This window comes from Sarcophilus harrisii, chromosome 6, assembly GCF_902635505.1.
Source record: "Sarcophilus harrisii chromosome 6, mSarHar1.11, whole genome shotgun sequence".
Taxonomy (NCBI): domain Eukaryota; kingdom Metazoa; phylum Chordata; class Mammalia; order Dasyuromorphia; family Dasyuridae; genus Sarcophilus; species Sarcophilus harrisii.
In genome coordinates, this window is record NC_045431.1 from 77,192,890 (window position 1) to 77,209,200 (window position 16,311).

At 37.0% G+C, this 16,311-nt stretch overlaps 1 pseudogene; it reads left to right on the forward strand.

Moving 5' to 3' along the window:
* Nucleotides 1–406: 406 nt before the first annotated feature.
* Nucleotides 407–16,311, forward strand: part of LOC116420048 — a 102,449-nt pseudogene continuing 86,544 nt past the window's right edge.

A 16,311-nucleotide genomic window follows, 5' to 3' on the forward strand; every position in this document is an offset into this window, starting at 1 on the left:
AAACAGAACCAAGAATAATACTCTAATTAAATTCAGTTTCTGCTTCCAGTAACTCTTATAGAATTTCAACAAGGTGTGGGAATCTCCTGAACTAAAAAATGAATCTTGCAATGAAAAAGAGGGAAGAGCTCCGTGGATAAAACAGCTGTCTTAGAGGGGCAGTCATTGGGGGCCAAGGGAGGGAGGCCTGAATTTGGAGCAGCAAGTGTTTCTTGCAGGTGCCTCATGCCAGCTCGGTAGCCATGGTATCAATTCATCTATCACAGTGCTTCTGTATTAGGTTACAGAACAAATATCATGGTGGCCCGATTTAACTTGAGGCCAAGGAAATGTTTCCAATTCTAGAGCTGCCCAGAGCCATTTGAGACAAGACGTGTTGTGTAACCTTTCTTCACTAATTCGATAGATGCCCGTGCACAGCTGTCGCAAGGTACATACGCAAGAGATTTTTTGTCCAGACTCTGACACCTGTTGCAGGCGATTGAAAAGGGGAAAAAAAGTGAGTGAGGACGTGACAGGATCAGAACATTTCCTCCCTCCCCCCTTCTCCATTGCTTCTGCAGAGCTGTCCACTTCAGCAGAGCCTGGGACCATGCTTCTTTGTCGAAAAACACAACATGTCTATGTTTTTTAAATAGAAAATCAATGCAAAAAGTTCTCTTCTAGGGGTTACAACCAAGACTTTATTATGTTTTTCCTCTCCTCAGGCTAATTTTATTTCTCATTGATGTTTGTCTTTTCTCCCCCACTTTTCATTTTGCCACGGTTGCTTTTCCCAAAAGGACTTTTGATTTGGTTTGTTTGTTGGTTCTCTCTCTCTCTCTCTCTCTCTCTCTCTCTCTCTCTCTCTCTCTCTCTCTTTCTCTCTCTCTCTCTCTCTCTCTATCTCTGTCTCTCCCCCTCTCTCTCTTGCCTTCCCTCCCTCCTTCTCCCTCCTTCTCTCCTTCTCTCCTTCCCTCCCTTTCTCTCTCCTTCCCTCCTTCTTTTCCTCCTTCCTTCTATCCCTCCCTCTCTCTTTCCTTCCTTCGCTCCCTCCCTCTGTCCCCTTTCTCTCTGTCTCTCTCTCTCTCTTCCTCCTTCTTTCCCTCCATCCCTCCTTCCATCCTTCCCTGCCTTCCTCCCCCTCCTCCCCTCTCTCCCTTCTGTCATTAAAGTGAATCCAGGGAGAGATATTGATTGATGCTCCCTATATGGGGGACAATATGAAAGTCAATTTGACTGTACTGTTAAGTGCCTAAAGAGGAGTAATAGGCAACAAGCTTGGAAGATCATGTTAGAAACAGGTTTGAAGGACTTCCAATGACAAAGGAATTCTTGTTTACTCCTAAAGATAAGAGGAAGTCTTTGGAGTGAATGAGTAAATGATCAGATCTGCACTTTGGAAAATATGACTTTAGCAACTGTATAGAAGATGGGTTTAAGAGGAAAGAGACTTAAAATGGGGATCCAAAAGTGTTCAGTTAGAGACTTACAGACCAATAAGGTTTGCAAAATTCCCCGGTGCCTCTGAACCAGATTAAAATGTAATTGGGGAATGTCTAACAAAATAAATAATATAATATAGATAATTTTTAAAATATTAAAATATTTTCTAATTTTGGTTTCCTAAGTTAATAAGCAGTGACAGGGATCCTTTTTTATTTTACTTGGACACCACACACCAACAGTGATAGGGACATTTTGAAGAGGATTAGATTTTGGGGGGAAATTAAAGAATTTTATTTTGGCTAAATTGTGATTGAAATTATAATTGAGCGTGCTGTTTGAAATGGTCACTGGGTAAGTGGTTATTAATGTGGAAAGTATATAAGGCTGGATTCTCAGATCTGGAAGTCATCTTCCTACTTGAACACTTAGGCAGTGATAGGGACATCATGTGAGAGAGTACAGAGAGAGAAGAGGGGAGCATTCAGGGCAGAACCTTGAGGAAAACCCACAACTACTGGCATGATGTGGATGAAGATTCAGCAAAGGAGATTCAGAACCCTATACAGGAAAGGAAAACCCAGAGAGAGAGTATTCAGTGTCAAAAAGTGTAAAGGAATCATGAAGGATGAGGACTGAGAAGAGGTCATTGGATTTGAAATTGAGAAATCAGTAATTTGGAGAGACCACTTTCAGCTGGATGACATCCTTAGCCGCCATATTGCCAGGAAATGAAGGGTTAAAAGAAAGGAAATGGCAACAATCTTCATTATCAACATTGAAATAGTAGCTGACATTTATCAAGTGTTTTAAGGTTTGCAAATCATTTTAGGTGAATTATCTCATTTAATCCTCATAAATACCCTGTAAAATAGGAGCTGTGATTATTCTATTTTACAGATAAAGAAACCAAGGTGAACAAAGATTAAGTCAAACATAGCTAATATCTGAGCTGATACTTTAATTCAGATGATTATCACACAGGCTCATCCCAGCATTGTGTTCACTCTCTACCCTGCCTCTTGGGGGAGTCTTTTAAGGATCTTTCGGTTTTCTAGTCCCCTATCAAGGGACAAGTGCCTCCTTCTTCAGTGCCTCCTGAATCTATCCATAGCAGTTAATATCTTAATGAAAATTATTTGACAAGACAGGAAAATGTGATGAGAGTAAGGAAGAAAGAGACATTGAAGGGGAGACTGGGAGGCAGAAAAACTTTGTCTGCTTCCTAAGTTTGCTGAAGGACAGAGTTGGGGAGGTCTCTCTTCCTCCCATGAATTAGTATTTCTTTAGTATCTATTCCATATCAGGTACTGCACTAGTCAATGGGAATGTAAGTACAAAGAATGAAACAATAAAAGGAAACTGCATTCCATTAGGAGTGGCAGCAAGCCTCTAAGAAAAAATATGTATTATAAATATAAACTGAATAGACACAAATACAAAATAGTCAAATGCAAGTTTGGAAGGAAAAAACATTAGGAACTAAGGAGATCAGAATAATAACATGAAACATTGATGATGATGATAGTAATAATAATAATAGAGAGCACTTATACACAACTTACTAAGAATTTTATAATTATTTCATTTGATGCTTACAATAACTCTGGGATGTAGGTGTTGTCATCCCTATTTTACAGATGAGAAAACTGAGACAGTGGCAAGAAAGTGATTAAAAGTCTTTCTAATTCCAAGAAAGCACAATATCTCTTATACCATGTTGATTCCAAAATGGTGGACCGGTAGTCATTTTTAATCTATTTTTATCTATATTATTCTTTAAAATTCAAGATACAAGGATCCCTTAAATGCTTCTTGATTCAATGTGTGTGGGTAGATACATAAATATTATATATATATACAAATATATATATTTGTATACTATATATATATACAAATAAGCATTATATATGTATGAATACATATATATGTGTATATATATATATATATATATATATATATATATATGGAAAAAAAACACTGGTCCCATTGGGACCAACCCTCCTCATTTTAGGGCTATGTGAGATTTGATTACAAAATAAACACCTATAGACTGGCAAGAGTAGAATTTCATGCATCCATTTATTTTTAAAAAGGTAATATTAGAAAATGTCTTTTCTTGTCCACTATCACCCTTGCAATCTTATGCTCTAGGCAGTCACCCACTTTGCCCACCCCCAGTGCTTGCTTTACTTGTAGCTACATCTCCAGTCCATTCTCAAGCCAGCTCTTTGCTGCTCTCCTAACCTCTCCTCTTCAGCAGTGGAATTTGCCAGTCAATGGATGGATCTATTCCTTTTGCTTTTCTTTGTGCAATGTTCTCACCAAGGAGCCATTTCTCCTCCCTATCACCTGAACTTCTGCTCACCTTTTCTGAACAGAGACTTCAATAGAAACTCCCAGAACAGAAGGAGAAAGAAGAGCAGTAGAGAGAGAATAAGAACAGTTATAGACACAGGCATATTCCTCTAACACTGGCTTAGAAATTTGCTCTGAGCAGTTGAAAGAGATATAGTATGACTGAAAGAGGGAAAAGAAAAAGAAGAGCCCAAGAACTGCAAATGTCGAACCCTCCTCAGCCACTAACCCCTGACTTTGGTGGCCTCTCTTGTCTTAAGTAGAAACAATACGACTACTATTACTCAAGGAGTTATTCTAAAACATAACAGGTTGAAAATAACTGGAAAAAGTGGCAGGACCTTATGGAGAAATAGAGTCCAGATTCTCATAATACAAAAACCCAATTTAAAAAAAAAAAAGATTCTTTATTTAGAAATAAAAAAGGAAGGAAGAAAAGAACAAAGTGTGTATGTGCTTTTTTTTTTCTTAACAAAGTGAATTATGAGCTACTGAGAACATTCCAGCATTTTAGAAGTGAAATAACTCATCTTGAAGCATGTGATTTTAGAGACAAAGTGATAGGCCAACCTTAGTTCCTCTAATATTCATCAAATCCTGAAAGGCCGGGCTAGGAAGGCAGCAAGACAAATTTCCAGTGAGTGGAGGAAAGGGGTTATAAGTAGACTGAGGAGACCTTAGTTCCTTAGGATCAAGGACAGTGGGAGGAATTAGCAGAGGAACTAAGAATGACCCAAAATCCTAGCATCAAACCATCCAAGCAGGCAGGGGTGGAATCTGGGTATCTTGTCACCAAAGTTTGGCTGAAAGTTCCTAAAGATTCAGATTTTGTTTTCTCACATATTCGACATTAGTATAATAGCAGAATTTTTAAATAGAACAGGGCAGGAATGTTAAGACCCAGAAAGAACCTTGGAGATCAACTTGTCTGACTCCTTCATTTTAAACAGTAAACACTTTTCAGTATTTAAACATCAACATTTACTTAAGTCTATATTAGTCTGATGTTAGCCCATCTCCATGTTTAACATTGTTGTTCAATAGTTGACTTATTATAATCTATTTGAAATTTTCTTGGCAAAGATACTAGAGTGGTTGGCCATTTTCTTCTCCAGCTCATTTTACAGATGAGGAAACTGAGGCAAACAGGGTTAAGTGACTTACCTAGAGTCCCACAGCTGTGAGTGTCTGAGGCTGGATTTGAACTCAGGGTCTTCTGACTCCAGGTCCAGGGCTCTATCCACAAAACCAACTAGCTGCTCCCATCTAACATTCTATGATAAATTGTATCCTCCATGGATGGAATTATTTTGGGCAATAGAGAATAATACTGATACTAGTTAACATGAAGTGTGTTACAGTTTGTAAAGCGCTTTACACTTATCTCATTTGAACCTTACAATAATTTCTGTGAAGGGAGTTCTAGAGGTGCACAGAAAAGGAAACTGAGGCTCTGAAGAACTGAATGGCTCATAGACGTGTGGGAAGAGTTATAGGGTGGAATTGATGCTCAATGTTCAAAGTGAATTTGGAGTGGGCTGAGCACTTTCTTCTAAAGAAAACAGAAGTAGATGAAAAATAAGGTTCTACTTAGTGTACTGTGCAAGTGTGTGTTTGTGTGTCTATATTTGTGGCATCTAGGTGGCACATAGTGCACAGCATGTTAGGCTTGGAATCAGGACCTCATCTCCCTGAGTTCAAATCCAGCCTCAGACACTTACCAGCTGTGTGATCCTGGACAAAAGTCCCTTAATTCTGTTTGTATCAGTTTCTTCCTCTGTAAAAGGAGCTGGAGAAGGAAATAGCAAATCCAACCCAAAATCTTTGCAAAGGAAACCTCAAAATGGGATCTTGGAGAGTTGAATGCAGCTAAAACATATATTCATGTTGGGGGGGGTGTATGTGTTTGGGGAATATGGGGTGGTGGTGGGGATGGAATCCAGAAACAGTGAGGAAAAACTGTTTAAGTTGAGCTGAATGCCCTAGAGGACCTTGAAAATCTTTCATGGTTATCATTTTTCCTAACAAGAGAATTTGTTTACTTGGTTGATTACACTAGCATTCTACAAACTATATTATCATTTGTCATCTTTTTGAAGACTTCCTGAGCCTCAATTTCCTTATCTGGAAAAAATGAGGGGGAGAGAGAGAGAGAGAGAGAGAGAGAGAGAGAGAGAGAGAGAGAGAGGAAGAGAGAGAGAGTGGGAGAGAGAGAGAGAAAGAGAAAGAGAAGAGAGAGAGAGAAGAGAAAAGAAAGGAGAAGCTTACTCTATAGTATAGAACAAATGTTGTGTCATTGCTTATATGGATATGGGAACTAGAGAATGCACTTCTAAAATGTGAGATGAATTTAAAACCCAAGCCTTCAAATGTAGTTTGCATTTTGTGAAAAATATTACCCAATAGTCTGAGCTCAAGCCTGGGGACTGGGCACCCTAGAATTATAATCCTCACCTTCCCTCACACTAATGACTTCTTCTGTCATTGACATTCAGTTCTCCCATCTGTCATGTGGTCTTGGTCCTGCTGACAGAGCTTTTCTTGGAAAAATACTCTGAAGATGAAAAGAACTAAACATTATCATTATATTCTTAAATGACTCTTTACATACCACTCATCACCCCTCCCCAACAAAAATACAGTTAGAGCAGAATATGGGGAAAAGGTCATATTTCTGTAGAGTTATGAGGTTTACAAAGTGCTTTCCTGACAATAACCCTATAAGGTAAATGGTACAAGAATGCTTCCCCAATTTACATATGTGGAAACTGAGGATCAGAAAAATTAAATGACTTGCTTGAAGTCACAGAGCTAAATCCTGTTTCTGAACAGTCCTTCTGAATTAATTGTACCCAAAGTAATAAGTGAAGAAAAAAAAAAACAGATAAATATGTGCGGTCATTACTTTTACAACTGGTCATTTCCAAGACAATCAGGTAAGTTAGTCATCATCAAATCCCTCCTTTATGGATTCAAAGAACTAAGTTCTTTGGTCAGTGACATGGACAGGGATACCTGTGAGGGAGCAGTGTTCCCACTAAAGAGTGAAGGAATAACGACTCCCAGTATATGAAGTTCCTTTTCTAATTGCCAGTGCCCAGATGAAGGTAAACAGAGTAAGCCTGAACAGTTGTAAATGTTGCCTTCACTAGAGCTGGATGACTCATTGGTGCATGCCAGACAAGGTTTAAAAATTGTGTCTCCAGGATTTCATTTTCCACCAAAAGCTTTGTTCTTCACAGTAATACCCTTCACCGATCCCCAAATAAATGTCTTTGAACTTATATCACATCCTCCTGCCACAAATCTTCTTTTTTGGCTACAGCTTTTGATGACAAGAAGTCCCTTCTCTTCACCAAAGCCAATGCTTCCACAGGCACTTGACCTATTCCTTTTTGTCTTCTCCAGCAGATTTCCCCTCCCCCATTATCATCCCCTCTTTCTAACATTCATTCTCTCTTGCATGGCTTCTTTCCCTGCTGTCTACAAAGATTTCCAAATCTCCTATAGCCCTTTTTTTTTTTAAATCACTACATCCTACCATCTATGCTTAGGTATCACACTGTATCTCTCCTCCCTGTTTTAGCTAAGTGCCTAGAAAAATTATACTCAGTTTTTGTTTTTGTTTTTGTTTTTTTTGCTTTTCTTCTTGTTTTCCCCTACTTGTGTCTTTCTATCTTATTCTTCAACTGAAACTACTCACTTCAAACTTACCAATGATTGCTTAATTGGCAAATTGAATAATCTTTTGTAATTATTCCTACTGCTTAACCTCTCTGCAACATTTGACACAAATGATCACATATTCTTCTCAGATAATCTTTCTTCTCTGGGATTTGTGTAACTGCTTTCTCTTAGTTCTTTTATCTATCTAACCATTCATCCTGTCTTCTTTTTTAGATCTTCACCCATGTCACACTTCCTGACTGTGGGTAATCCCCAAAGTTTGGTCCTAGGCTCTATAGTCTCTCACCTGGTAAGTTCATCAGCTCCCATTGACTCAATGATCACTTCTTCTATACAATAATTTAGAGATCTATATTTCCAGCCCTATTTCTCTTCTGAGTTTCAAGCTTATTTCAAATACCTGCCCAAAACAGAATCTGCCATTTTCTCCATTACTGACAAGGACACTACCAACCTTCTATTCATCTAGGTTCACATAATTTAGAGATCTATATCTCCAGCCCTAGTTTCTCTCCTGAGTTTCAAGCTTATTTCAAACACCTGCCCAAAACAGAACCTGCCATCTTTTCCCTCAATCCAGTCTTCTAAACTTCTCCATTACTGACAAGGACACTTATCAACCTTCAATTCATCATCTAGGTTCACATTCTGGTGTCAGGGTCAATTCCTCATTCTCACTTACCAATTAGTTACTAAATCTTGTCATTTCTATCTCCATAATATCTATCTCTTTTTTATGTCCCCTTGTCTCAATGCACACAAATCCAACTTAATTCAAATCCATATCAACTCTTTCCTGGAATCCTACAATTGTCTCCAAAGTTGTCCCTTCACTATTCTCTTTACTTTCTAATGTATTCTCCACACAGCTTCCAAACTGGTTTTCTTAACTTATAACTTCATAACTTCATAAACTCCCTATTACTTTCCCATGAACTCAAAATATATTGCCCTAGATTTGGGGAAAATGTTTGGTGGTAATTCTTATTGGTATACTTTCTTAATAAATACATTTCTAAAAATTCAGTGTAGCTGATTGGTTTTTGCTTGGAACCATATTAGCAAGTGTTCAAGAGGAGCAGTAAAAGAAACCCAAGACCTCAAGGATACTCCTAGAACATTAAATCTTCCTCTGAGAAACTCTATCTGCCAATAGGAGTACATGTCATTGGGGGTACTGATCCCAGGAGGAATGCTATCTTTTTAATTTGCATATGTTATCTTATCTTCCTGAGTCATGAAATCAAGACCACAGAATTAGAAAAGACTGCAAAGGTCATTTAATTCAATTCATACCTATAAAAGGAACAACCTTAAAAAGTTCTCCAACAAGTAGTCAGTCATCCAGAGGCTTCTTAAAGACCCCTAAGGTAGGATAACCCATTAACTTCCATGGCAAGTAATTTGAGGATAGCTCTAAAATTTAGGCAATTTTTTCCTGACATCAACCTAAATCTGCTTAGCAATTTTGACTCAATCCTCAACTTCCATCTTCTTGGACTTAGAATAAAAATTCTTACTCTTCATGACAATTTAAATACTTGAAAGAATCTCTCCCTGACCCCAAATCTTCTCTTCTTTAAGTTAAATATCCTAATGTCTTCATCTATTGCTTATGTCAGGAACTCAAGGCCCCTTGCCATCTGCATTATTTTCCTGATAATATATCCAATTTGTCTCTATCTTTCCTAAATGTAGGAGAAATTCGGCTTTATTTATTTTTGCATTTTTCTAAGGCTTGCAAGAGCAAATCTCAATGAAGGTTTTTTTATTATTAAATTGCACTGAATTCTCATTTATACTTTGAAAGTCATTCCATCAAGTGTCGAGTCTACCAAGTACTTACATTTTTAAATCTTGCAGCTCTCATGGAATAAAATATCTTGTCTCAAATTAAATGAATTTCAAACAATAAAAATCCAACTCAAAGAGGAATGTGTGTGTGTGTGTGAGAGAGAGAGAGAGAGAAAGAGAGAGAGAGAGAGAGAGAGAGAGAGAGAGAGAGAGAGAGAGAGAGAGAGAGAGAGTAAAAGAGAGAATAGCTTTTTCCTTCCCTTCAAACACATATCTTAAGTATTTATAAAGAAGGTGTAGTCTTTGGTCTTTTGGTGAAGAGCCCCATCCTACACACACACACACACACACACACACACACAGAGAGAGAGAGAGAGAGAGAGACAGAAAGATACAGAGATAGACAGAGAGAGATACAGAGAGAGAAAGAACGACAGAGACAGAGGGAGACAGAGAAACACAGAGACGCAGAGAGAAATGGAGAGCAAGAGATAAATGGAGAGAGAAAGAGGCAGAGAGAAAGATAGAGAAAGAAAGACAGAGAGAGATGGGAGGGTAGAAGAGAGAGAGAGAAATGGGGAGACAAAGAGAAATGGAGAGGAGAGAGACAGAAAGATACAGAGAGATGAAGAGAGACAGACAGAAACAGAGACAGAGACACACAGCAAGACAGAGAGAGACAGAAACAGAGGGGAAAAAAGACAGAGACAGAAAAAGAGAAGCAGAGAAAAGGGGTGGCAGAGAGAGAAAGAAAGATGGAGCAAAGGGAGAAAAGGGAGAGAATAATAGAAGGAACAATATTTGTGGGAGCATGTATCAGCTATCTGCTCCATATGTACATTTCAGATAAGGACAGCATGATTAGAGAAGAGAAAGAAGGAAAAAAATTAAAGGGCCATATTTGCAACCTCAAGCTGCTACCAGTAACATTTCCCACAGATCAATACATATTTACTGGTCTGGGCCCTTTCTTTTGTCCTTTCCCTCATTTCTTCTCATTTTCCCCTCACCTTGACTTTAAAATAGCCCTCATTTCATTCCTACAATACACAAGTTTAAAAAAAAATAGTTCCTACATTTTAGGCACAGTCATTGAAAGCATTTTATTTTATTTTAACAACAGCCTCCAATAAATTGTAAATCATTGAAAGAGGAATGTGTGCTCTGGATTCATGAAATGTTTAAAAGTTGACTGGAGAGTCCCATAGAAGGCTGTTTGGACCCTAGGCTCTGACTTCTGGTAATGGTCTAAGATTCAGCCTGCTCCCAGCAGGAGCCTAATAAAGCTATTCTTCAACACTTGTACTTTAAAAAAAAAAAAAAAAAAAAATGGCAATGGCCAGGAAACAACTTCTCCAATAGACAAAGTAACAGATTAATCTCTAATCATCATTTGTCAAGAAATATTTGTATTATCTATAGAACTTCTTGTTTGAAAACCTTTTGGTTTTTCTTTAGCTGTCTTGCACAAAAAAAAAAAAAATGCATTTTCTAATTCTGAAAACAGAAAAATGGATCCTGGATGGATTTATCTTAAATCAGATGCAATTGTCATTCTATATTGATAAGCTTTGCACCTCATTATCATATGCGGTCCATCATTTATATGCAGATGACACTATCATTGATGGTAGTAGATTATGCTGGGAGAAAGCTTAATATTATCTTCAAGCTGATTTAAATGAGCTTTAAGATCTGTCTGGCACAATCCAAATTACTCTTAAATATTAATGAAACCAAGATCTCCAGCATTTGGCTCAAAACAAAAAGTTGAACGAGTCAAACAACTGGTGATCAACGTGACCTTGGAGAGTCTTGGCAAATGTCAAATATCACACGTTTGCTCAGGCATTATTTTTCCACTTGTGACTGATGAGATGCCTGATTAGCATTGAAGGATAGACAAAGCTCCACTTCATTTTCAAATACAGGTAGAACAGTAAAGTTTTCTGCTTTTGTTTTTAAGATTTCTTTTCATTCTCCCCAGGTTCCATTATATTCCTTGGATTTTGTTGGGTTCATTTATCTGAATGCTGCTCAACATTTCCAGCCAAGTTAAGTATGCTTTATCCTTTTTATCTGGACAGATTTTGCCTTGAATTATACATCTCATAAACATTACCGTCTGTCATCTTTTAAACAATCAACTCAAAATTACAAGACTCACAGCATTTCCTTACCATTCTAGCTCCCCACACATTGCCACTCTTAGGCTTTAGGTCAATTAGCATCTTTCTTCAGTCATCCATGTTTGGTTTTTTGTGTGTTATTTGTTTTAAAAACAAATTAGTAAATAAATAAATAAACCTGTAGCAGAAGAAACACAAATGCTAGAGGAGTCAGTCCTCAATGTAATATACTGTAGTATACAGAGCTGTCTCCTTTAAGATATGGGGAAAGTACATGCATGTTCTTTAAAATCTCCTACATCATGTGGATGTCCTTCCCTGACACCTAAATGGCTCACTAAAAAGGATGGGAATTTCCTCTGCTCCAAGACAGAGGCGCCAGTGATGTGCCACAGCTGGGGCAATAACATTTCCATTTCCCTGAAATGAAGGCTCGGTTTCCCTGGAGAGTAAAAGAGTGCTCACAGGAAGTGGGTCTATCTCCTTTATAAAATGTTGTCGATCAAATCTTGCTGACAAAGGTAGCTCCAATCTTCAATAAAGTAGTGCTAAGGTCCAAGCATTGGAAAGGCTGTTGCTGGGAAAGAAAACTAGGAGAGTGTTTATTAGGCAGATGATATTTTGGATTGCAATTCTCTGTCACTATAACCTACCTATCTCTAAGTGGCTCCACCAAGACATCTGTTTAATGGAGGCATCTCAACTCATCATGACACTCACTAATTGGGATTGCCACTTAAGGAGGACAGTGATTCCATTTAATTAGAAATTCTTCAGGACATTGGATAATTCACAAGCATACATCTGTCCCAAAGTCCTGTGCATTCTGTACAATAACTCTTCAAAATAAACCTGATAATAGGATTTGAGTATTTAGGCCATGGCTTAAAGTAAGCAAATGGTGGGCTCTTGGCCAGAAGTGCACCCTACAAGGGCTGGTGAAACAAAAATGTATTTGTTGGAACCTCAGAAATCTATTTACAAAGGCTTTTAAGTTGAGGGAGAGGAAGAAAATTGCATATGCATATATATATATATACACAAATACACATATGTATATATATATACATACATTATATGTAGATGCACACTATCCATCCATCATATATATATATTTATATGTGTGTGTGTGTGTGTGTGTGTGTGTGTTATATAGAATAGTTTCCTAATCTCTTGTATCATGGACCCCTTTGGCAGGCTAATGAAATTTATGGACCCTATTTTTAAATCCATAAAATAAATAATATTACCAAGGAAATCAATTATATCAAGATATAATTATTATAACCCAAAGGGCTACAAAACTATGCATACCCTTTGAGCCACTACTAGTTTGAAATTCTAAGATTAAAAAAATGGGGAGAAAGACTTGTATAAAAATAATTATTAAAAACTTTTTTGTTTTGTTTTGTTTTTGTGATGGCAAGGATTTTAAAACTAAGAGGATGTCTTTCAATTGGGAAACTACTAAACAAGTTATAATATGTGAATGTAATGAAACACTATTGTGCTATAAGAAATGATGGAACAGATGGCTTCATAAAAATCTGGGAAGACATGAATTTATGCAAAATGAAGTAAGCAGAACCAGGAGAACAATATACACAATATTGTAAAGATAATCAACTATGAAAGACCTAGTATCTCTGATCAATACAATGATCCACTACAACTCACAAAGATTCATGATGAAAAATCCAATCCACTTGCAGATAGAGAACTGGCAGACTGACATTGCAGATTAGAGCATATTTTTTCCTTTATTTTTCTTGATTCCCCCCCGCCTTAGAACATAGTTAACACAGATACATATTTTGTACGAATTTGTATATATAATAGATTCTTGCTTTCTCAAAATATGGGAGAGAGGGACAGAATTTCAAACTGCAAATATGTATACACACATATATACAACACACACACACACACACACACACTTTTTTAAGGGAAACGAAGAGAAAATAAAAAGGTAAAGATGTAGAGACATTTTGAAGAAGTTATAGATTAATTGGGAGGCAATAAAGATGTTGAGTCAATCCTTTCAATTAAATTGGAATCCAAAATTTTAAAAACACAGTTATCAACATGTTAAATTTAAAATACAAGTCCCTAGACTCCAAATTAAGAACCTCTGCCACAGAAAGTAGCTGGAGTACAGAAAGATTTGCAATAGAGCAAAAAGCAATGAAAAAAGAATAAGCATCTATCTATATAGCACCTACTAAGACCTAGGAAGTGTTCTAAGAACTTTTAAAAAATATTTTGTTTTTTAAAATATCTGATTTCATCATCACAACGTTTTGAATTAAGTTTATTTAATCTCATGATTTTATACTTGATAAAATGGAGAAAAAACAGGATTAAATGAGTTTCCCAGACCCACACAGCTGGTGTCTGAGGTTAGACACTCAGGTCTTCTTGACTGTAAGCCCAGTGCTCTTCCCATTTATCATAGACTGCCTCACAGAAATGCCCAGAAAGTCACAAGAAAGAAAAAAGAGGTGATCGATAAAAACCATGGACTCTCATATCTATAAAAAAGTGCACAAAGTCAATTAGTATAGAGATTATTTTATGAGGAGTTGACTCCAACTGCATGGTTTTCATTGAACCTTAGTAAAATAAGATTAGTAACTAGAATTCATCTCAGGAAGGATAAAACCTATTCAAAATGAGAAAAAGCATACAACACATATTGAGAAGGTACATTCATGTGAGGAAATCCAGGAAGCACAGCAGAGGACTCCAATGGAAAACATTTGACTAAAGAGCACCAGAGGATAAATCAGAAGTAATATCATCATGAGAGTATACTACAATCCACCTGTGCTGGAAGAAAATATAGATGAGGAGTTAGAGCAATAGGAGTCTTGTATGGAAGCAAAAGGGTGGACTTCAATTATCCAGACTCTGCTGAAATTCTCTCTTATCTTCAAAAAGCAAAGTAAGTAATGATTTCCACTCTGAACTTAATGATATTTTTATACTTCAAAATGGAGTATTGTTGTTTTTGGACCTGATTGTCAGTACTGGACTGGAAGAAAGTAAGCATCCTGTTAGAGGTGAGCCTAATGCCAACACTCTGTTAGTTTAGGTTTGATGTTGGAATGAAATGAGGATCTTGCAAGTCACTGAACAGTTAACAAAAGGGGGAACAATTTTGCCCTAGTACAGCAAGTGTATTCAATAAAGACACAATCATGCTTAGTCTGGGTCTACATTTTTCCATATGGAAACACAATTGGTCACTAAAGCAGAGTGCCTAGACAGGATACTAGCTCTTTGTTTTTCAGAGCTTTTTCAAATCAGAGATGGCTCCAACTGCATGAATATGGAACTCTTTATATTTTAAGATAACCTTTGTAAGTTATATCAGAACGATAGAGACCAATAAAACTCTAGGACCACTTTGTCTACTTTTAGGGGAAATTCATCCCTGTCATAGGAGGAAAGGAGGAAGTATGGTCCTAACCTATGTTGTGAGGTTGCAGTGAAAGATATTAGTCTTATCACATACCCTCTTTTTAATTTTGTAATAGAAAAGGAAAGGAAAACGCAGCCATGGATTCTAAGCTTCAGGAGAATAGATTTCAAAGGATTCAGAGGAAGAATAAATAGAATCCCATGGACTAAAATTCTACAAAGAAAGTCAGCCTATAAGGAATGAAAAATTCTCAGTGATGACATTCCAAAGACAGAAAGAGAAATGATTCTAGTGAGAGGATAAAATAGTACTTGTCCAAATAGACTAATGTGGCTAGACAAAATTCATCAGCCAACTTAGATTTTAATAAGACATGTATAAAAGTTGGAAACATGTATGGACAGGCAACAGGGGATGGATAAGCATGGCAGAAATTAGGGTAGTTCTTTGCTCTAGCAATGTCAATACTGTCAGTATCCTGAGATAATAAAAAAGGAAAAAGGACCTATATGTGCAAAAATGTTTGTAGCAGCCCTTTCTGTGGTGGCAAGGAATTGGAAACTGAGTGGATGCCCATCTATTGGATAATGGCTGAATAAATTATGGTATATGAATGAAATGGAATATAATTTTTCTACAGGAAATGAGGAGGAGACTGTTTTCAGAAAAATCTGGAAAGACTTACATGAACTGATGCTGAGTAAAGTGAGCAGAATCAGGAGAATAATGTAGACAGTAATAGCAAGATTGTGTGATTATCAACTATGATAGACTTAGCTCTTCTCAACAATGTGCTGATCCAAGACAGTTCCAATAGACTTGGGATGGAAAATCCCATCAATATCCAGAGAAAGAACTATGGAGATTTAATGTGGATTGAAACATAGTATTTTTACCTTTTTCTTTGTTTGCTTTTTCTTTCTCATTGTTTTTCCCTTTTGGTTTGATTTTTCTGTACAACATGACAAATATAATTTAAAGTGTTATAAATATATAACCTATATAAGATTCTTTGCTGTCTTGAGGAGGAAAGAGGTAAAAGGGGAGGCAGAGAAAATCTGGAACACAAAATCTTACAAAAATGAATGCTGAAAATGTTCTTTACATGTATTCAGGAAAATAAAATACTATTGGGGGGAGGAGTTAAGATAGTATTTATAAAGAGCTCAGGATGGTTGGGAAAGCTAAGTACAACAAACTGTTTTCTGGGAGGGATGATTAAAGGCACATAGGGAAAATGGATAAAAGGCAGGGCAGAAATGACTGCTTGGGAGCAGATGCAACATTGATTACTAATAACAAAGAAGAAAGAAAATGATTTTTTCAATTTGTATTTCCTTCCATTTCTCCATCAAAGCAAATAAATCTTAGGCTTGGAAAGGACAGAGGAAACATGGAAAAATAGGGTTTAAATCCAAGATAAGTAGGTAATAGTAAGAGAGTACCAGGTAAACTGATGCAAAATGAAGTGAGCAGAACCAGGAAAACATTATA